Source organism: Ursus arctos, unplaced genomic scaffold, assembly GCF_023065955.2.
Source record: "Ursus arctos isolate Adak ecotype North America unplaced genomic scaffold, UrsArc2.0 scaffold_21, whole genome shotgun sequence".
Taxonomy (NCBI): domain Eukaryota; kingdom Metazoa; phylum Chordata; class Mammalia; order Carnivora; family Ursidae; genus Ursus; species Ursus arctos.
The window spans coordinates 37,921,316-37,945,450 of record NW_026622886.1 but is presented as its reverse complement, the minus strand read 5'-3'; the positions used below and the strand labels follow the sequence as shown (position 1 = coordinate 37,945,450).

At 37.5% G+C, this 24,135-nt stretch overlaps 1 protein-coding gene across 2 annotated transcripts in view; it reads right to left on the bottom strand.

Moving 5' to 3' along the window:
• Positions 1 to 24,135, bottom strand: part of TSPAN8 (tetraspanin 8) — a 221,067-nt gene that overhangs the window by 178,428 nt on the left and 18,504 nt on the right. The window contains exon 3 of one of the 2 annotated variants that reach the window (XM_057316262.1): positions 15,854 to 15,998. The exons of the other annotated variant lie outside the window; for it this stretch is intronic. The gene's annotated coding sequence lies outside the window, so the exon portion shown is untranslated. The remainder of the gene's footprint in view (positions 1 to 15,853; positions 15,999 to 24,135) is intronic. 2 annotated transcript variants of the gene reach the window in all.

Below are 24,135 nucleotides of genomic sequence, written 5' to 3'. Positions count from 1 at the left end.
GTATTGTTCATTTTGGCACGTTCATGCAGTCCATCTACAATGTGGGAAGTGTCAAATAGAAGATGGTTAAAGTGTCCCGCAAAGCCCCCTTGTCCCTTCTTTATTCCCATAAAGCAAAAGTCTAATCATGGATACCTGTTAATGAACCTTCTTTCATCCCACTGAACATTACAAGAGGAATTCACTTGATCCTTATAATTACATAGTGTCTAACCTCAATGTCTCCTTACTTGTCAGCTCTTTCTCATGCCTCACAATAACTTCTTTTAAATCATCACCATTAAACCTACTCTACTAAAATCTCTTCTGTTATTCTCAACAAACTAATTCTATTTTTATTTTACAGAGAAAACCAATGCCTTCAGACACCAACTCTTTAAACTTCCCACCATCGACTCACCAGTGCATCTATATTCACAACCGTTATAGCATCCTCCCCTCCTGCCTCAATGAGTTAGGTTACCCTCTGCTTAAACAGAACCTAATCTACACATCACACCTAGATCTATCTGTGTTCAGTCATAATTAAGTTCAGCAGAAAGTGAAGGAAAACACAAAATGATAGTGGCTTAAGCAGAAAAGAAATTTATTTCTCTTTTGCAAAAATTAAGACCCTACAGAAACAAATCGGGGCTATTATAACACTTCCACAATCATCAAAGATGTGGCTCCTTTTTTAACACGCATCTTCATTATTCTCAACATATGGCTTCCACCTCATGGCCCAAGATAACTACTGAAGCTCCAGCCCACGTGTATATACTCTAGTCAACACACAAGACATCAACCTTCCTCCCATTGGCCAGAATCTAATCACGAGGCCTACCCAGATGCAATGGAAGTTAGGAAATGTATTCTTAACATGGACAATTATGAATCCAGCTAAAATTGAAGGGAAGCAGAGAGAGGAAGAATGGATACTAAGGCAGAAGTAAAGTCTCGACCTCTCCTTCTCACCCTCCTCATTATGTTTATGTTTTATCTTCCCCTATATCTTCTAGCTTCCCTTCTCTAGTCAATCTTTCCCTTGGGCATTCAAATGTCTTCCTAAACCTTGTGTCTAACTACTGCTCTGCTTCTCTTCTCTTCACCACCAAGTGTTTTGAAGATTTTACTTCTTTGCAACATTCACTTCTCAACACACCGCAATCTGACTTCTGCTTCTGTTGTCGGTTAATAGTGTTCCCCAAATATATTGAAATCCTAACCCCCAGTATCTGCGAATGTGACTTCGTTGGAAAATCAGGTCTTTGAGGATGAAATCAAGAGAATACAAAGGTCACACTGGATTTGAGTGGGCCCTAAGCGCAATGACTGACGCCCTTATAAGAAGTCACGTGAAGACACAATGAAACTGAGACACGTCTGAAGGACACCACCTCTGAGGATGGAAGCAGAGACTGGAGTCATGCAACAAGAAGCCAAGGAACCCCAAGGATTGCTGGCAAGCACCAAGTCTAAAAAGAGGTAAGGAAGGACCTAGAGTCTACAGGGCCCTGCCGACACCTCGATTTCAGACTTCTAGCGTCTAGCCTCTGATTTTTTTCTTTTCAGTGAGACGATAAATTTCTGTCATTGGGAGCCACCAAGTTTGTGGTACTGTTACAGCAACCCTAGCAAACTAATACAGCCCCAACCGCTCCACGGAAACAGCCCTTGCCAAAGTCAAAAGGTCTCTGTTGCTAAACCCAGAGGACAGTTTTCAAGTCTTATTTATTTGATATATCTCTACTGCACTTGATGGAATTGTGTACTCCCTGCCCTTGATATCTTCCTGCTCTTGACCTTTGGGCACTACTTTCTACTGGTTTCCTCCTATCTTTCAGGCTACTCTAGCCCAACCTTCCTTTCTAAATCTGCATTTCAGACCCCATTTAGAATATTTATTCTTGTCACCTACTTCCAATTTAAGATGTTAATTGAGCCAAAATACACTGAATTCTCCCCATCCTGCTCTCAAATTCCCAGTGAAATAAGTAGAATAATATGACATTTCAATATCTGTCTAATTCTTTTATATATTCAGCAAACATGATGTGTCTATTACATTCCAAACAGTACCAGGTTACTGGAGGTACAGAGATGAACAAGGCAGACTAAGGACCTCATGGAGCTTTCATCCTTGTTGGGATGTGATAATAAGTAGCCAAAGAAATACATAAGACAATTATACGTATGATACATGGCACAAAGGAAACAAATAGAATGATGAGATAGAGCAGGAGTCTGCAAATTCTTTCTGTTAAGGGCCACACAGTGAACGGCTTTGCAGGCCATATGGCCTCTGTTGCAAGTCCTCCTCCACTCTGACACTGCCGCACAAAAACAGATATAGGCAATACATAAGTGAGTGGGTGTGGCTGTGTTTCCATAAAATTTCACTTATGAAAGCAGGCCAGAGTTAGCCTGTGGGCCATAGTTTGGGTGCCAACCCTTGAAAGAAGAAAATCAGGGTAGGTCGCTTTAGATTTACGGGTCAATCCAAAAAAAGCCTCTCTGAAGAGACAGCACTTAAACTGAGACCTAAAAGAGAGAAGAAGCCACACTTACCTTCTTTGGCCCACGACAACAAATGCTTTATTATTATGTTTTTAGGATCTGAAAGATTTGCATGACAATCTACAGAATCTATGAAACGCGAAACTCCAAATGCTGGGGAAGCATCAACTCATGCATCCCCAGTGTGGGAATTTGCAAAAAGAGAAAGATCACTCAACTTACGGCATCTTTTAGGGTTTTTTTTAAAGATTTTATTTATTTATTTGACAGAGATAGAGACAGCCAGCGAGAGAGGGAACACAAGCAGGGGGAGTGGGAGAGGAAGAAGCAGGCTCATAGCGGAGGAGCCTGATGTGGGGCTCAATCCCATAATGCCGGGATCACGCCCTGAGCCGAAGGCAGACGCCTAACTGCTGTGCCACTCAGGCGCCCCTTTTAGTAGTTTTAAAGAGGGTTAGGAATCTGACTGAATAGAGAACCCAGCTCTTTGGGCAACTAATCTTTGACAAAGCAGGAAAAAGCATCCAGTGGAAAAAAGACAGTCTCTTCAATAAATGGTGCTGGGAAAATCAGACAGCTATATGCAAAAGAATGAAACTTGACCATACACAAAGATAAACTCCAAATGGATAAAAGACCTCAGTGAGAGACAGGAATCCATCAAAATCATAGAGGAGAACATAGGCTGCAACCTCTTTGATATCGGCCACAGCAACTTTTTTCATGACACATCTCCAAAGGCAAGAGAAACAAAAGAAAAAATGAACTTGCAAGACTTCATCAAGATAAAAAGCTTCTGCACAGCCAAGGAAACAGTCAAAAAAATTAAGAGACAGCCCACGGAATGGGAGAAGATATTTGCAAATGACACTACAGATAAAAGACTGGTATCCAAGATCTACAAAGAACTTCTCAAACTCAATACACGAGAAACAAATAATCAAATCAAAAAATGGGCAGAAGATATGAACAGACACTTTTCCAATGAAGACATACAAATGGCTAACAGACACATGAAAAAATGTTCAACATCATTAGCCATCAGGGAAATTCAAATCAAAACCACATTGAGATACCACCTTACACCAGTTAGAATGGCAAAAATAGACAAGGCAGGAAACAACAAATGTTGGAGAGGATGTGGGGAAAGGGGATTCCTCTTACACTGTTGGTGGGAATGCAAGTTGGTACAGCCACTCTGGAAAACAGTGTGGAGGTCCCTTAAAAAGTTAAAAATAGAGCTACCCTATGATCCAGCCATTGCACTACTGGGTATTTACCCCAAAGATATAGATGTAGTGAAGAGAAGGGCCATATGCACCCCAATGTTCATAGCAGCATTGTCCACAATAGCTAAATCGTGGAAGGAGCTGCGATGCCCTTCAACAGATGACTGGATTAAGAGGATGTGGTCCATATATACAATGGAATATTACTCAGCCATCAAAAAGAATGATTTCACAACATTTGCAGCAACATGGACGGGACTGGAGGAGATAATGCTAAGTGAAATAAGTCAAGCAGAGAAAGACAATTATCATATGGTTTCACTCATTTATGGAACATAAGAAATAGGAAGATCAGTAGGAGAAGGAAGGGAAGAATGAAGGGGGGTAAACAGAAGGGGGAATGAACCCTGGGAGACTACGAACTCTGGGAAACAAACTGAGGGCTTCAGAGGGGAGGGTGGTGGGGGATTGGGATAGGCCGGTGATGGGTATTAAGGAGGGCACGTATTGCATGGAGCACTGGGTGTTATACGCAAGTAATGAACCATGGAACATTACATCAAAAACTAGGGATGTACTGTATGGTGACTAATATAGCATAATAAAAAATATTATTAAAAAAAAGGAATCTGAAGCACTAGATAAAAATTTCCCTGTAAGCAGACTTACTGAAAGAAGTGGAAGAAAGCATTACAAAATCTTTTATCTGTATTCTAAGCAAGAATTGAAAATCTACTATGTCTATGAAAGAGGAATAATCTAAAGGATGCAAATATTGATTTATTCAAAATCATTATTATCATAAAAGCACCACATTTTAGAAGAGATTACTATAGAAAAATCAAATCACTGAACTTGTTTCAAAAATGTAAAACATAAGAGGTATGGAGCGCAAATCCAAGAAATACAATTTACTTATAATAGGAACTCTACAGAGAAATATAACATATAACATTAATAATTTTAGAATAAGTTTTCCTTTAGCTGAGAAGGCTTGTTTCTCTAGCCCAAACAGATTAATGAGTGCCAGGTCAAATTTACGTGGAAAGAAACAAACCTGGACATCCACTGATGAAATTATTTGAAGGCTTTATAAAAGGAAAACTATATGCATCCAAACCAGAACCGGAGAAGGGAGGAAGAAAACAAGAGAAAATGCACCAAGAGAAAAAACATTTAGAAACAGACATCTCTACAAGACTAAATGCTCCAGATGCTTTTAAAGACAAAGATTGTGATCCAGGATTTCTGTACGCATTCAAATGATCGCTTACATCTAAGGGCAAAAAGATCTGATACAGATTCAGGCAGTATACCTTTCCTGTGAAATAATTTCTCTAAGAAGTACTCCAGCCAAGTGAGACTTGAATGAAAGTGTATTTTAAATGGAAAAAGCATAAAAAAGAAAAAGAATGAGCAATAGGTTTTCAAATATACAACATTATCTCCCTTCTCCCAAACTCTTCAGTAATGCAGACTCCCTGCTCTGCAATGAAGAAGTAGAATCTGTTTCTCCACCCACTTGCATCTGAGTCAGATCTGTGAGGGCTGGGACCCGAAGAATACTGCAAACACAGCACTCTGCTTGTTAGGACGTAGCCCTTCTCTGACCCTGCAGCTTCTGCTCCCTTCTCTCCAAGGTCCTAGCGGCATGTTGGAAAGACCAGCAGTTCTGCTGGAGAGAAGCCACATAGGAGAGCACGAAGCACCTCAGACTCTTTGGCAGTACTGTGTATTATCTAACTTTCTAACTGTTGCCATTCTCATGGGTAAAGTTTCCATTTTCAATTTTCCAAGATGAGCTTCTTTTCACATGCGTTTTAGTTGTTTTAGTTTGCCCTGCTGTGATTTGTCTCTGTAGAGTCTTTGCTTATTCTTCCACTGGATGACATGGCTTTTTATTGTTGGTTTGTAGGATTTTCTTACAGTTTAATCCTTTATCGGTGGTTCACATCCCAAAATAACTTCTCCCATTCTGTCTATTGTATCCTCCACAGGGAGAAATTTTTCATTTTGATGTCATCAATGATTGTCATCATTGCCAATGATGGCAATTTTTTTTCTTTATGGTCTGTGCTTTTGTTCACCTAATTTAAGATATACCTTCCCATTCCATTGTTACAAAGATATTCTCCAACATTTTTAATAAAAGCTTTATAGTTTTGTCTTTTTACTTTCATATCTCTATTCCAATGGGAGATTATTTTTGCATTATTTTGTGGTATAAGTTTTGGGACTGTTTTTTCTTCAAATACTTTGCCAATTTTCACAATACTGTTTATCAAGTAATCTTTTATTTGTTTATCAAATAAACCGTTTCCTCAATTATTTACCAACAATTCACCAAGTTCCCATATACATATAGATTTATTTTAGAGTCTATTCTATTCTATATCTACTTGGAATCTTTAATATCAATATCATAGTATTACTATAGCTTGTTAATGTATCTTAGTATTTGGTAAGATATTTCCCCACATCACTTTTCTTTTTAAGAATTCTTTTAGCTATGTGTGGATTTGTATTGTGCCCATTTCACTTCTGTTGGGTTCCTTATTTTAGCTTCATTAAATTTATGTTTTTATTGGGGAAGAATTTACATATTTACAATGTCAAATCTTCCTCCACAAGTATGATATTTCTTCCTAGTCAGGTCTACTTTTGTGTCTTTCAATAATGTTTTAAAATGTTCTCCATAATAACTTTTGCATTTTTAAGTCAATTGCTAGATACTTACAGATTTCCTTCTGGCTATTGTAAATATCATATTATGTTCTGTTACATTGTCTAATGTGTATAGGTGTAAAAGAATTCCATTGATTGTTACTTACTGATTTGTGCTCAAGCAACACTGAACTTTTTTCTTTTCCACCTTAAAAGCTTGTCTGTTGATTCTCTTAGGTCTACTGTGTAAATAATTAAATCATCTACGCATACTGACAGTTTTGTCTCTTCACTTATGGTCTTACCCCTTATTTCTTTTATTTCTCATATTTCATTGGCCAGGACATCCAGTTCTTTGTTGAACAGAAAGGGTCATAGGAGACATCCCTGTTTGTTATTGACCTTAAAGGGAGGGCTTCTAAGGTTTCTCCATTAAGTATGATGTTTGAACCTTTTTACCATATCCGCATTTAGGCAACACAATGTCTCATGGTGTGTTTATTAATAAAGAAATTGAAAACCTCATTTTGAGAAACAGAATTTCTTGCCAATATGACACTGAGCTCCAAACTAAACTCAAGGTTTGAACACATTTTTCCCAACTTCACATAGTTTTAATTGTGCTTTTACCTCCCACGTTTTCTCATTTCCCTTCACCAAATTTTGACCAGGGTAATAGAGTGTAAGTATTAGTCAGGCATCTGAAAAGGACTAAAATAACTTACGGCTGGAATCCAGATAGACAAGTTTTGTACCACTGTATATGAAGTGTGTGATCAATGAAACTGATGTTTACTATCCTATATTAAGTTTACTTCCATATCTTTAATGAGGATTTGTGTTTGAATCCTATCTCTACCCAGGAACTAACAACCTATGTGATTTCAGGCACATTACCCAATCTCTGAATTCACTTTCTCCTTCTATAAAATGTGGATTATAAACATGTTGGCTCATAGAGTTGTTCTAATGGGAATAATAATGCTTACCTTGTAAGATTCTTGTGAGAACTGTATGCTCTCAAGACTACAGCACTTTCAATGGCGCTTGACATAAAGCTATTGTTACTATTTTACAAACACTTTAATTGAATCTCACAAAAACTCTATGAGCAGGCGCTCTATGAGTATGTATTTTTTACTTATTTTACAGATGAGGAAAGTGAAATTAAATTTATAGACAGAGCTAGTATTCAGTGACCACACAATGGTACATTCTTGTCAGGTATTAAAATGTTGAAATACTTCCATAGATTCACTACAGAAGTACCCCATGTTCCACTAACCACCCTCCTCTGTTCTCCATCTTCTCCTCTCAGACCCATGGACTTCTCCATGATCCAGCAACTGTAATGCCAGCCGAAGGACTTGAAGACAGACTGCTTGGTAACCAGGAGTTCCAGATCATTAAATATTTTCAATACCTTCTTTGTTTATTGTAAACGTCAAACCTAAGATTCAGACCCAGGTCTTTGTGACACCAAGTTCTAATAAACATAAGGGACTAAATAAGGAGGTAAACAATGGACCACGTTTTCAGTGCATAAGCTTCTTATAAGTAAAAAAATTCCTGGAGAAGGAAAGGAATGTCAGTAGTGCCTTCCTAATGATAGAATTAAATCAACCAAATAATGTTTTAAAGTACAATATAGCAAAGGCTGAACATTAATAGAAGTACACATATGCCAAATTTATTATAAGATTCTTTCTGTTTTTAAATAGAACTAAATGTTTTACAATGAAATATGAGGCTATTATTGCTTTTTTAGTTGCTATTATATCAAAGCCTTGGCAACATCCTATAAAGGCAGTGAAGATCATGGTAACAACCACCAGTTTAGTTGTACATCTTAATTTTGAAAAGTGTTGCATTCTCAGCATGAAATTTAAGAGAAATTCTGGAATTGGGAAAAAAATATTGCTATGTTTAAAACTTCCAATATTATAAAGTTTTAAAATATAAATTACCTGTAAGAGAAAGTAGGTAAAGCTCATTCAGAGACCCTCGGTTACTACAAGACAACGGGCAGCATAGGCCAACCTTTGTGAATTTCATGTCAATTTTATTAGGCATTACAACCTTTGTATTATGGAAGTGAAATTTAAAACTAAATTATACTTACTTATAGCAAAGAAACTGATCAATGATGAGATTTCTAAGCCAGCCCAACTTCATTCCCCAATTAAATTCAAAAAATATTTATTGATCATTTACTTTGAGTCAGGCACTTTAACACCATAAAAGTACAAGAACCAAGGGGCGCCTGGGTGGCACAGCGGTTAAGCGTCTGCCTTCGGCTCAGGGCGTGATCCCGGCGATCTGGGATCGAGCCCCACATCGGGCTCTTCCCCTATGAGCCTGCTTCTTCCTCTCCCACTCCCCCTGCTTGTGTTCCCTCTCTCACTGGCTCACACTGGCTCCCTCTCTCACAAAGTCTCTATCTCTGTCGAATAAATAAATAAAATCTTTAAAAAAAAAAAAAAAGAACCAAGAACTACAATACCAAATATAATGCCAATATAATACCAGATCATCTAATCAGCATTTACTGTGAGTTGGTTTTTTTAATGCATTTTGAGTTCCCGCATCTTTGAAGTGGGAAAACATATCCTTTTTGTTCCTTATTTAATATTTTCATAAAAGAAAGCAACTTTCTACATTTCCAGAGCCACTCTTTAGGAACCACACATACATACCACACACACACACATACACACTGGAAACTAAGGGAAAAAAGGTACAAAATAAAAGGCACCTATTGGTTAATCATACCTAAATTTGATGCTGATTAGTTAACTGCTCAGATCTTTGTAAATTCGGCCACACTTCACTTTCCTCAATAAATAAAAGATAGTTTCCAATCATATTTAAAAACAGAAGGGAAAACTCTTTCAGAGAATTTAATGCCCTCTTTTACCTACCTCCCAAAACCATTTTAAAATAGCAAGCATTAAAAAAAATTATAATAGGAGACCCTGGGTGGCTCAGTTGGTGAAGCACCCAACTCTTGATTTCAGCTCAGTTCATGATCTCAGGGTCGTGAGATCGAGTCCCGCTATGGTTCTGTGCTCAGCACAGAGTCTGCTTAAGATGCTCTCCCTCTGCTCCACCCCCCGCTCGTGCACATGCTCTCGCTCTCTCTCTAAAAAAAAACAAAATAATAAAATATTTAAAAATAATAATAAAATAAAATAAAATAAAATAGCAAGCATCTGCCAACCAAGCAACCAAGAATCTGTAACTAAGACCACAACAGCTCATGATCAGCCATCTGAAATGCTGCTGACAAATCTTCCATTAGAACAGGTTACATTGCCATCATTAATAAGTCATCAGTCAATCTGCTGAGAGTAATTTTCTATATAATTTCTTCCCTGAAGGCACAAGGGTCACATAGCACCATGGCGTTAAGCAGCTCTGGGAAATCTGAAAAATGTTTAAGATGGAGACTATGACATGGTGTGTAATTTCCCACTTGCAGTTTTCTACTATCAGCCTAGCACAGATGGTATTCTCATCATTAGCATCAGAAGTTCCATAAATGCTATCATAAGTAATCTAAGGGTCTATGGTTGCAATTTGCTTACAGTCCCATCAAAAAGAATTTCTTGGTAGCTGCCTAGTTCCAGGAGTCATTCATTCTCATTAGAAAACCAAAGTCAGCAATGACATGAGCAAACTTGACAATCACTGCTTGGAAGAAACTCTGAAAGACTGGGGTATCACTTGACTGTTAGTGGATATCCAGGTGGAAATTAGCCTAGACCTGGCTTATCCAAATTTATCTTTTGAGTTTATTCCACCTAAAGCTCAATTTTTAGGGTGCTATTTAAAGAGAAACTCCCTACTCTCTCTAAAAGTTGGAATTTGTGTGGACTTACAAGGCTTTTTAACAACCTCTATTTGATGTTGTATGGATTTGAGATATTTTTCTTGGTCTCTTTTTCTATAATCTGTTTCCTATGAAGTTTATCAAGGCCAATTTTCTTTTTCTTTTTTTTTTTAAAGAATGTATTTTTTTATTTTTTTATTTGTTTTATTATAATAATATTTTTTTATTATACTATGTTAGTCACCATACAGTACATCCCTGGTTTTTGATGTAATGTTCCATGGTTCATTACTTGCATATGACACCCAGTGCACCATGCAATACGTGCCCTCCTTAATACCCATCACCAGCCTATCCCATTGCCGCACCCCCCTCCCCTCTGAAGCCCTCAGTTTGTTTCTCAGAGTCCATAGTCTCTCATACGTCATTCCCCCTTCTGATTACCCCCCCTTTCTTTATCCCTTTCTTCTTCTACCGATCTTCCTAGTTCTTATGTTCCATAGATGAGAGAAACCATATGATAACTGTCTTTCTCTGCTTGACTTATTTCACTTAGCATTATCTCCTCCAGTGCCGTCCATGTTACAGCAAATGTTGAGAAATCGCTCTTTTTGATAGTTGAGTAATATTCCATTGTATATATGGACCACATCTTCTTAATCCACTCATCTGTTGAAGGGCATCTCAGCTCCTTCCACAATTTAGCTATTGTGGACAATGCTGCTATGAACATTGGGGTGCATATGGCCCTTCTCTTCACTACGTCTGTATCTTTGGGGTAAATACCCAGTAGTGCAATGGCTGGATCATAGGGTAGCTCTATTTTTAACTTTTTAAGGGACCTCCACACTGTTTTCCAGAGTGGCTGTACCAACTTGCATTCCCACCAACAATATAGGAGGGATCCCCTTTCTCCACATCCTTTCCAACAATTGTTGCTTCTTGCCTTGTCAATTTTTGCCATTCTAACTGGTGTAAGGTGGTATCTCAATGTGGTTTTGATTTGAATTTCCCTGATGGCTAATAATTCTGAACATTTTTTTCATGTGTCTGTTAGCCATTTGTATGTCTTCATTGGAAAAGTGTCTGTTCATATCTTCTGCCCATTTTATGATTTGTTTATTTGTTTCTTATGTATTGAGTTTGAGAAGTTCTTTGTAGATCTTGAATACCAGTCTTTTATCTGTAGTGTCATTTGCAAATATCTTCTCCCATTCCGTGGGCTGCCTCTTAATTTTTTTGACTGTTTCCTTGGCTGTGCAGAAGCTTTTTATCTTGATGAAGTCCCACAAGTTCATTTTATCTTTTCTTTCTCTTGCCTTTGGAGATGTGTCGTGAAAAAGGTTGCTGTGGCTGATGTCGTAGAGGTTGCTGCCTATGCTCTCTTCTAGGATTTTGATGGATTCCTGTCTCACATTGAGGTCTTTCATCCATTTGTAGTTTATCTTTGTGAATGGTGTGAGAGAGTGGTCAAGTTTCATTCTTTTGCATGTAGCTGTCCAATTTTCCTAGCACCATTTATTTACTTATTTAGAGAAAGAAGCATGTAAGTAGGGGGAGGGGCAAAGGGAGAGGGAGAGAGGGAATGTCCTGACTGAGGACTCAGTCTCACAACCCTGAAATCATGTCCTGAGCTGAAATCAAGAATCAGACGCTTCACTGACTGATGCTGCCCTAAGCAATCATCATAAAAGAATATCGATTAATCGATATTCTTAGTCATTTCAAAAGTACTACTGATACAATTTGTTGTCTACTTTTGTAATAGCCACCAGTTCATTACTTGTATTTCTGGAAAATATTACCAATGCAGTTGTTCGTATGTTTTTTAAGAACCATACAATGATTTTTATATTAAATATCAAATATTATATTATTAATATTAATATTTTATATTAAGTATTTAGCATTGACATAATGCTACAAAGGACTTGGAGACAGCTTTCAGGTTAGCAATGCTACTGGTTTTCCCCTTCTCAGATTGCTCCTATTCAGTCTGCTCTGTTGGTTCCTTTCAATTTCAGGATCTCCTAACACTCGGAGTATTGCAGTACTCCATCTTCAGATTTTTCTATATACATTAATCACTTCAGTAAAGTTCTCTCAGAACCAAATCCCACCTGGCACATAGCAAGCACTCAATACATGATTCTGACATAAATGAATCATTATCTTTAATAACTATGGCAGAACTTCGAGAGAAACTTTCTAAGCTCCTTGTGAGCAAGGTCTTACATTGCTTATGCAAATGTCTCTTCCCCCAGCTCAGGACTAAACATGGAGCAGACACTAAATACTTAGAGCATTTTTTTTTTTGTGATAAAATACACATAACATAAAATTTACCACCTTAACCATTATTAAGTGTATTGTTCTATGGAATTAGAACATTCACATTATTGTACAACTAACACCACTATCCATATCCAGAATTTTTTCATCTTCCTGAACTGAAACTGTGTACCCATTAAATAGTAACTCCCATACTTCTCTTCCCCCAGTTCCTGGTGACCGTCATTTTACTTTTTGTCTCTATGAATTTGACTGTTCTAGATACCTCATATAAGTGGAATCAAACAATGTCCTTTGTGACTAGCTTATTTCACTAAGTATAATGTCTTCAAGGTCCATTCATGCTGAAGCATGTATTGGAATTTCCTTCCCTTTTTAAGGCTAAATAATATTCCATCATATGTATATACCACATCTTGTTTCTTCATTCATCTTTGATGAATGCTTGGTTTGCTTCTACCTTTTGGCTATTGTGAATAATGTTGCTATTAACATGGGCGTACAAATATGTGTACCAGTCCCTGTTTTCATTTCTTTTGGGTATATACACAGAAGTGGAATTGCTGGATCACATGATAATTCTATATTCAATTATTTGAGGAAGTACCATATTGTTTTCCACAGTGACTGTACCATTTTACATTCCCACCCACACCGCACAAGGGTTCCAATTTCTCTACATCCATATCAATACATCCTACATCGAATACATCCAATTTCTCTACATCCTTCTCTACATCCTACATCAATACTTATTATTTCTGTTTCTTTGGATTTTTTAGTAGTAGCCATCCTAATGTGTGTGAAGGTCTATCTCATTGTGGTTTTGATTTGCATTTCCCAATTGATTAGTGATGTTGAACATCTTTTCATGTGCATATTGGTCATTCATATAGCTTCTTTGAGAAATGTTTATTCAAGTCTTTGGACCACTTTTTAATTAGGCTGTTTTGTTGTTGTTGAGTTGTAGGAGTTCTTCATATAGTCTGTATATCAATCCCTTGTCAGATATGTGATTTGCAAAATTTTCTTCCCATTCCATGGATTGCCTTTTCACTCTCTTGATAATATCCTTTGATGTGCAAAGGTTTTTAATTTTGATGAAATCCAATTTTTTTTTTTTTGTCTTCTGGGGCTTTGGTGTCATATTCAAGAAATCTCTGCCAAATCCAACGTCATGAGGTCTTTGCCCTACATTTTCTTCTATGAGTTTTATAGTTTTAGCTCTATGCTTGGGTCTTCAATCCATTTCAAGTTAATTTTTATACGTGGTGTAATGGAAGGGCCCAAAGTTCATTCTTTTGCAGGTAGATATCTAGTTTTCCCAGCACCATTTGTTGAAAAAATTGGCCCTTACCCATTGAATGGTCATGGCACTCTACTAGGGCATTTTCATTAAGTCATTTTATGAGTTCTGCTATAAGTATTGTCTAATGAAATTACAGTTTATTACACAAATAATAAATTCATTTCTTCTTTTGAATGAATACAAGCAGTACACCTCTGTGAACAAAGCAGAAAATCACTACACTTGCTGCCTCATATACCTACTTTTAAAATTATTTGACTCTTGGGGCTCCTGGGTGGCTCAGTCATATAACATGTGACTCTTGATCTTGGAATTGTGAGTTCAAGCCCCACATTGGGTGTAGAGATTACTTAAAAATAAAATCTTTAAAAAATAAATAAATAAAATTATTTTACTCTAAAAGGTGCAATACATTTCATTATATATCACCTATACCTAATAGATATGGAAAACCTTTGAAGAATATAATAAAGTAGAATACAGAAGAAATAAAATCTACCTAGAATGGGGAAAATGAAGAGTATTAAGTCAATGGTTCTGAATTCCTATATTAGTTAGACTCTTAGTTCTTCAAGGTCAACCCAAGAGTTATATTGATTTTGTGTTCTCCTCACATTTCCTTTGCTCCACCATTCACCCCCATATTTTACTCTTATTATTCCCAGAGATCTCATCAACCTATCAATCATAATTTAATACATTTTAGTCACTAGGTTATCTAAAAGGAGGTAGAGGGCCTTATAGTACTCATAAAAGTTAAAGCTATGGTAACGAAACTAGATCTGTATTATTTGTAATTTTTAGTTTCTACTTCACATTTGTATGTGATTAACCAAAAACACAGACAAAAGTAATAGCGCTAATAGAAATAGTAGTAGTAGAGGAAGCTAATATTCATTGAATGCTTACAATGTGCTAAGGACTTAATATTAAATTTCATTTAATCCTCAAAAATCACCGTATGACATAGGTCCTATTATTATCACATGTAGAGTTGAGGAGACTGAAGCTTAGAAAGGATTTTACGCTCACCCACATGATGGACTAAATGGAAGAGACAGTCTTTAAGTCCAAAGTCTGTGCCCTTACCAGTAACACCAATACTTCACAAGCTTTAATCAGTCATATAATTTTCACTTGTTTGAAATATTTGTTTACAAAATGTATTTCTGTTATTACTTACTTAAATTTTTCTTTAAAATCAACTTCTTTAAAAAAAAAACTTTCTTTCTAAAGGTACAAAAAAGAACAAGAAAAAAAGTCTGTAATGATACATAAATACCTACCAAGACTCTGAGTATGAATCCCACTCCTCTTCTTTAAATGGAAGATTCAAAGTATTCAAAAGATATTATAAGTGTAATTAACACTTAACTAAGATTATTTTTTAAATTAATCAGAAGAATTGAAAGAAATTTCAAAAGCAGTGATTTCACCCACTATCTAATTGAATGTTCTTTAAAGCCTACCATGTTAAACAGACTGAGGAATCATTTAGTATTTCTTCATGGTATCTGCCCCTCACCTTGGGAAAACAATACATTGCTCTCTGGTGTGCCTGGATGCGCTATTTACACCAATAGCAAATTAACTCTCCTACCAAACAACTACATAAGTGAGAAGTCTACAACAAGAAGATTCTCAAGATCCTCTCAAGATCCACCTATAACCAACAATGGTGGACGGAAGAGACAAGTTGATTTGCAAAGTCACTGATAAGAGGTGGTAAATAGGTGTAAAAGAAGGTTCAGGCCTCTTTAAAAAACAAATGGAATTAAGAATTAAGGAATAATAACATCCTACTTAAGACCTAAATTTAAAAGAAAAGATATATATGATATGCTGTAATAAGATCTCATAAATTATATTTTTAAAATCTATACTTTTATCTTCACCAAATGTCCGTCCCAGTTATTAATTTCATAGACACCATATCTTCAATCAAACTAAGTACAAAACTATGCTAAAATTTTTAACGAAAGGAAGGTGATTTATTTTCTAAATTTAGGTTAGTATTGACATAAATACCTGTGAATTTCTTTCCTGGAGGCTGACCCAGGTGTCAGGCTGAGAAATGCATGACTGCTCTGCACCCTGCCTTCAGGGCATCTCACATCTCCATCCGCTGAAGTGAACCACCAAGAGTTCTATGGTCACTCTGCCTTTCTCTATCCTACAATGAAGGCAAGTATATTGGTGAACTTACAAATGGAATTAAGTCTGTTATCCAGAAAAATCTTGTATTTCTTATTTATAATTTGTCTTATTGAATTTCAATTATGAATGTTAATCAGTTTCATCATTAAGTGGCATTTTAAGCACTTGTATGTGTTGGAGATTGTAAAAAAAATACAGAAAAATGAAACACTAGCTAATCTCAAACTTTTTTCTAAGAGTTATGAGATTATGATTACTCAAGAGCAGGATTTGAGGAATGAATGCAAATAATTCAATTATCTAGATTTGGAACATAGGCAGTTACCTGACACTGATGGGCCAATGGAGAGTTGGGGTACATTGAGCCTAACTAGAAAGTATAATATCTGGAGCATTCCCTACAAGACGTGTATCTTGGGGGAAAGAGGGAAGGTCCTAAAGGACTGAGGAAGCCCATACTGAGTTTTGGAAGACAACACCAGCATTGAGTCACCCTAAGTCAAAGGTAGAACCCCAACATAGACAATAGAAGTCTATGATGTGACACAGAGCTTTAGCAACAGCTAGACAAACTCTCTTTTCTGAGACCATAAAACAGTACTGCTGGAAGGTGTAAGCACAGGGAAGGCTGTTGCTTTGTCCTGAAGATGTATTCTGCAAAGTGTCCTCTAGTGTCCAAAAGCTTTCATTGCATGTCAAAAATAGAAACCATTCTCAGTTCCTAAGATCAAGGATCAGCTCTCTGACCACAGCCTGATACTTGGTAATCAACCTGGTGATTCTTATTTTTCAAGTTTCCACATGCTTTCCACTTGATCTTGATATCAGAGACAAAGCAAACAATGTAATCAAAAGCATACTGATTTAATGGCCAAAAGGAGGCAATAAAGAAGTGGTTCTATGGCAGGTCCAAGCAGTGAAGCCGTCCAAGAAAGTGACATGAGTATCCCACTGTAATTTAAGGTTAAATTAAGGCCTGAGGGCATCACGACACGATGCAATTCAGCCGTCACTGGCATATCTTCAGATGGGAATATCCTTACAGGTGCACAGAAAACAACTCACATCCCACTCTGTCAGGTTCCACCACATAGAATCTCCCATGTCCCACTCCAGGCTCCACTTCTATCTCCTTCCAGGAGTCACTGCCTCAATAGAACATTTCCTGGATGCGAGCACATCCACCACAAGATCTCAAATGATCAGTTTAGTATAAAACATATGACACGAGAATTTTTTCAACACTAAATTTTGAAGTCTAGAGTCATGAAAAATGTGTGATTGATTTCCACCTCTCCTTTTTTGGAACTGTTTATTTAAACTTGTTATTGGAGGGATGCCTGGGTGGCTTATCGGTTAAGCGTCTGCCTTCAGCTCAGGTCATGACCCCAGGACCCTGTGATCGAGTCCTGAATCGGGCTCCTTGCTCAGCAGGGAACCTGGTTCTCTCTCTGCCTGCCACTCCCCCTACTTGTGCACGCTCTCTCTCTTGCTCTCTCTGACAAATAAATAAATCTTTAAACAATTAAAATAAAAATAATAAAGTTGTTATTGGACGTGGAAAAGGTAACTGGCAATTTCTGAGCCCTGCAAGATACTTTATATAGGTTCCTTCATTTGATGTCATTCTTACCACAACAACAATCCAGTAAGATTGGTATTATCACTGACATTTTATAACTGGGAAGAGGGGCTTAGGGATACCAAGAGCCATGCTTTCCAAACCTCCATAGTTTCCAGTCTCCCCCATCTCAGTAAATGTCACCACCACCCTTCCAGTTGCCCAAAGGAAAAAAACCTATGTAACATCCTTGAAGTTGAAGCATGTCTTCATGTTCACTACTCCCATCAGTCAAAATAACCACCATTTATTACTTGAACTACTACAAAAGCCTCTTAACTCATGTCCCTATTTCCACACTTGTCCACTCCATACTCCAACCCACCAGCCAGAGTGATCTTTGTAAAACATAACCCATAAAACAAACTGGTTTAGCCACTTCAGTGTTGCCCCACCATACTTAAAATAGAAGCCAAGTTATTTCATCCCGTACACAAAACCCTGGATAACCTGCCAAGGACTCTAACTTCCTGCCTTCTCCCCAGCCATAAAGACCCATTTCTACTCCTTGCTCTGCAACTATCTTCACGCAGCTCTTCACAGGAAGGGTTCATTGTCATATTCAGATTGCAGCTGGAGTATCACCTCTTCAGATGGGTCGTCTTCTCCTGACAACTTAAAGCAGCCGGTTCTCATCTTCTTACCATGCTACCCAGTTTTATTTTGTCATAGTACTAATTAGTCCTTGTTGTTTTCTTTTTTTAATTATTTTTTGCACTGATTTCTTCCCATCTCCTCCCACTAAAATGCATACTATTAGATGCCCTGCCTGTCACACTTAGCATTGTAACTCCAGCCCCTAAAACAGTGCCCAAGATATTATGAGGACTCAATAAATGTTAGTTGAGCAGTGCCTGAGCTTACAGTGTTAGTTCCAAAGCCAAGAATTAAAATTCAGGTGTCCATCCACAAATTCTTCTACTTCATTCTGACTCTTACATGTGTTTATCTTGGTATATGATAAATTTTAAATTTTACTACTTATTTTACATACATGACCTTTACCACCTCCTTAAAATTAAAATTATGCTTATCCTTCCAGGCCTGTTTCATTTTCACCATGGTACTTTTTTCGTCCCCCAATCAAGTTTTATATTTCCTTCTCAGTATCAGTAAAACATCTTTATTATATTCCATTTTTGAAACAGCTTACCTTGTTTTTTATCTGTCTCTCCACCTAAACTATGTAAGTTGTTTGAGAATAGGAATCATGTCTGATTGTTTTTCATTTCTCCCAATGCCTATAAGACTGCCTGAAACATAGAAATGATTCAATAAACTCTTGCTGAATTATTTTCTCTTCCTACAAAGATCCTATTATTTCCAGAAATAGAGGGTAATCATCATACAATAAAAATCACTCAACGAGGTAGAACAACCTGTTTATTGACAATAATGATACTTCCAGGGAAAATGTTGGAATGACTAAGGTTCAAGGCCATATTCCACACATTCTCAAATGAATTCCATGGAGGAATAAATCGCATCTCACTGACTCAGAACCTATAAATATTTTCAAGTAATATCTACACAGAATGTTGAATTCCAAACAACTTTTGAAAACCACTAATCATGTACATTCTTCCCCAAATGTCACACAGTGTAAAACTGATGGATCTTTTGTGACCTGATGACATCTGTCTCCATTCCTTAAGGCATCATAATGGAAATGTGGTCTTCTATCATCCTGCTACAGTTGGTAAAAATCCACTAGATACTTTTTAAAAATATTTTGGGAACACACAGTCATGCAAACCAATGTCTGCCTGTCCCAGCAGGGGATAGTAAAAGACTTTACAAACACCAGATGGGATTTAACAACAATGTTAGTAAAACATAAAATGCTCCAAGAGTGCTAAGTCATTTCACGAACAACTCAAAGCAAATATATTTGATTTCCATTATACATATTTTTCTTTCTTAAGAAATTCTAAAATTTTCCAATAAAAGTTGTATCATAGTCCTCTTGATTTAATTTCTCTTGAAATTAAATTATAATTATTTACCCTTTGGGTACTAGGCAAAGGTTATTATTTGTGGGTATATCTAATTTAACCACAAGTCTAGAACACATGGAGTTCTAAATAAGCATTTACTTGTTTTCAATATGTTAAATGCTTGCTTCCCCAGAAATTCAAATAATCCAATGTGACTTTTTAATTTTTTGTCCTACTTAACTTTAACCTTATAACTATGCAGGTATTGATATTTTAATACATATTTTATAAAATAGTAATTGCTAATCATTTAATAAAATATGCCCCAGAAAGCAACTGTTATTTAATTTTGTTTTAAAGATGATTTTCTTAGACTTTCTGGGGAATGTATGATCATGATAATAAAATAGAATCGATTTTCTATTCAGAGTGAGCAGAGGCACAGATAACACTTCCATCCCCCCTCCAAAAAATCATGTATGCAATTGGATTTCATTGTGTGTTTCACTCAAATAACAAGCCCCAGGTTGGGAGTAAGGAGAGACAAAGTGTCTACAAATGTTCCTTACTATTGTTTTAATTAGATTAACGTCAGAAAGTGGTTTGCTTTGTCTAACCAACTCTGAGTAAATGGCTGCAATCGAGAAGAAAGCAGTTGAAACTCAACCTGAACACTAAATTTTAGCTATATTTAAAACATTTAAGTATAGGCAATAAGGCAACTCAAGAAAAAATATGTTCGTGTGGCCCACACCATGGGCCACAGTCTTATCTGTGAGCAGAAATGCCCCTTTCCCCTTCTCTGAACCACCTCACTTCGAGAAGGAAATTATTCAGAGCAATAAGAGGTATAACAAAAATCAGAGCAGCCGGAGTTAAATACCTGCTTGATGATACTTGCTGTCACTTGAGGACAGTCCTAAAACCAAAGAGGTCAAGGTCATAGATTTGCTCTACTGCGGGGTCAAGAAAGGGTCTCTGTTCACACCGAATCTTTAATCTCAAGGAGAGTGAATATCACTGGAAGCAAATCTGATTATGTCACTCTCCCACTTAACACTCTTCACTGGCTCCCCTCTGACCTCAGGAGAAAGTTCAAACTCCCTAGGATGCCCTCCAAACTCCTTAGGAAAAGGGCTTGCTTACTTTTCTTGCTTGTTTCCCAACCTGCCCGCTCCCCGCCCTTGCAGCTGGGCAGCCACAGGCAACTCCCCAAGAACACGCGAATCCTCCAACTTAGCATGCCCATCCCTGAGTTTCCCCTGACTTGTTCCCATCCATAACCCACGCGTCCACTTAGAGGGCAGCTCCTGGAGGGAGTCCTGCATCCCCAAAGACCTGGGAGAGCAGAAAATCCTCCTGCAAGCTGTTCCCAGGGCTCTCCACCTACGTTCCACGGATCTCACTGTATTCGAACTGCAGGGCTGTCTGTCTCTCTCTGCTGCTGGCCCGTAGTATTTAATCCTCACCGAAACCAGTGAGGTAAGCCTCATTGTGCTATTTCACAGGTTAAGAAACTAAGACTCAGAGAGTAACTTACTTAAGGTAAGTGGTAGAAGAACAACAAAAACCCTATACTTTCCCTTAACCATCATACTATGCAGCCATCCAGGGTGGAGGTGTCAATCCAAATATTATGAACTGTTATTATATTAAATAAGATCATATATATGTGTATGTGTATATATACACATATATACTGTTTAGCAAAGGACTTGTGACATATACTATGTGCTCAATAAATATTAGCCATCATCATCATCATCATTATTAGCATTAGCATTACTGCTCTTTGGTCAGAGTTCATCAAGGCAAAATTCCAAGAATCCTGCCAAACCCAGGATCTTTCCAAAGAGTGGGAATGGTCATGGGTGATAGTTTCCTCAAACTGTTTCCCCTCCTTTCTCTCCTCAGAAATCATTAAGACCAACCTGTGTTATGCTTCTAAAACAGACAAAACGGATTACCCTCAATTGAAAATTCTGTTCACGTCCATCCACCAGCAAACCACTCCTCGGTTACTAAGGGCTACATTAAAAAGTCTAAAAAAGTATGTGTTTCACATCTTTGGTGTTGTTATTCTATCACTGTTTTAGCATGATATCCATCTTGATCCTTCTGGCATGACTTAGGCTCATTACATGCGAGGCCAAGGTACAGTGGATTTTTACAAAACGCTTTATTTCTTTAGGGATGTGAAACTGAACCCTGTCCCAATGGCAGCAGCATCTATTTAAAGACAATCTGATTTTGTAGGAACTTAGATGGAAAACAATGAAAACAGGAACTGTCTGCTATTAAATATGTTTCCTGTAACCCAAGCTCAGTAAATTGAGTCTCTTGGTTTTGCTTGTCCCACCTCTGGGAGTCCTGTTTAAATCAACAGGGTTTTGTGAGTACAGATCAATGGCAGGATTTTTGGTTTCACAGAGAAACAAAGCTTTCCAGGAGAAAGAATCAGCCAGTGTACAGCAAGCACAGTGTCTTAATTGCAAATACACGTTAGAGCGCAGAAGAATTTTGTTAATTCATTGAATCTGGAATGTGTTCTTCCACATTAAAAACTAAGTGCACAATTTAACATACTTGGCATTTTCTTTTTAAGGGCAATCCAAAATTTGAAATGCCTCTTGCAGTACAGGTCCAAACAGCCCTCATGGAAAAAAAATATATAATAAAATCTTTGATTATCATCTTATTCACAGTAGCAGATTGGAGTTGCAGTTTATAACTTTCAAGCTCCTAAGAGTAAATGTAACATATTTGAAGCCATAAAAATAGTCCAATTTATAAATGCCCGTACAATGTTTTCAATTGGCTCCCATACTGGAGATTCAGCTTCTTAATTTAGAATTCAGAGTTTCATTTTAAATGTATGCTCTTACGTGAAGAGCTAAAATTTGACCTAATCTCCGTAGTACGACACTAGATAATGAATCCAACGAGAGCTTGTGGGTGTAGTAAGGGTCTATCTCACATCACACCCATAGGGCTGGGTATTTGGGGAGGCGGGAAGCAAGCAGAGAAGAACTGAGCAGGTAAGAGAATGTAGCCGAAGAAGAGGGCATAACTGAGGGGAAATCTTGAGGCATCATCCTCAACTATGAGCCTCCACGTAAAGATGAAAGAAGTGCCCTCATTTCACATCTGATCCCAACTCTATCTTGCAAGCTCTAGGGAGCACGTGGGAACTCCTCAGCCAGTAAGGCATGAACCTTAAAACACGAGCCACTTCCTACCTCCTCTGTCTTCATAGTCTCGGAGAAGCTGACAGAGCTCCAAGATCTAGGAGGAGATTTTGGACTATTCACAGATCTCGAGGTTCCTAGAAATATCAGAAGGGACCACAGTCCTCCCTTAGTGTTGCGTCCCCTGTCTTTCCCAGCCTGGAGAAAAGGCCATCAGGTTCTCTATTCTCCCCTCCTAACTTTGCGTACAAAACGTTCAAAGTTTTCATAAACACAGGCCTTGTCTCCTCACAGTGAAGCTCAAGAATCTTTACATACTTGGGAGCTATGACTTTGTTCTCCGAGCATCTTTTTTTTTTGGTCTCTGTTGGGCCAAGAGCTTAAGCTCATATTATCGTTCCCTAAATTCCATGAGTATAATCTTTTTTTAAAACTATAGGGAAAAAAATGAATTGAACATTTTAAAGGTACAGCACAATGATTTTACATGCATTTTCTAAGTTTTCTGAGGAAAATGAAAGTGGAATTTTTTAAGGTAAATATATAAAGAATTTCATAATGCTTAAAGGGGAGCTACATAATCTTTCATGCTTAATGCAGCACTTATTAATTTGGACTTCCGTGGTCTTTTTGCCTCAGTCCATGACTACCCTGCAAGTTATGCAAATTTGGGGTATACACACACATGAGCATTTTTTGTAGACAGGGCTCATTGCTTTTATAAGATTTTAAATAGGGTAAATGGCCCCAAAAAAGTTTTAGAGGAGCTAAATTAATAAGAAGTTTGAAATCTCTATCTCATCCTATTTTTCAGCCCTTTGGTGCCACAAAATTTTCACCAAGGTTGAGCAATTGGCTTCTGAAGATGCAGATATAGACTGAAGATCCCACGTTTGTACACGTTCATACAACAGCACCCATCCTGATTGTTTATTCTTTTCCTCTTCCTGCTTTCTAAAAGAAGCCTTATTTAACGAAGTACCCATACTTTTCCAATCTCTACATCTACCGACCTATTCATAGTTCCACTTCCAGGTCCAAAGAGCTCAGAGGGAATAAGGGAGACTCATAATAATAGCCAGTATTTATTGAAAGGTCCCTGCATATAGACCTGGTACTATGCTAAGCGCTCTGTCTCATTTAGTCCCCATATCAATCCCATTATATTACCACTATTATTATTTTCATTTTACATATAAGACTTAGAAAATTAAGTCTTTGGGGCCCCTGGGTGGTTCAGTGAGTTAAGCAACAGACTTCGATTTGGGTCATGATCTCGGGGTCCTAGGATCAAGTCCCATGTTGGGCTCCCTACTCAGCAGGGAGTCTGCTTCTCCCTCTGCCCCTCCCCCTGCTCATGCATGCACTCTCTCTCTCTCTCAAATAAATAAGGTCTTTTTTTAGAAG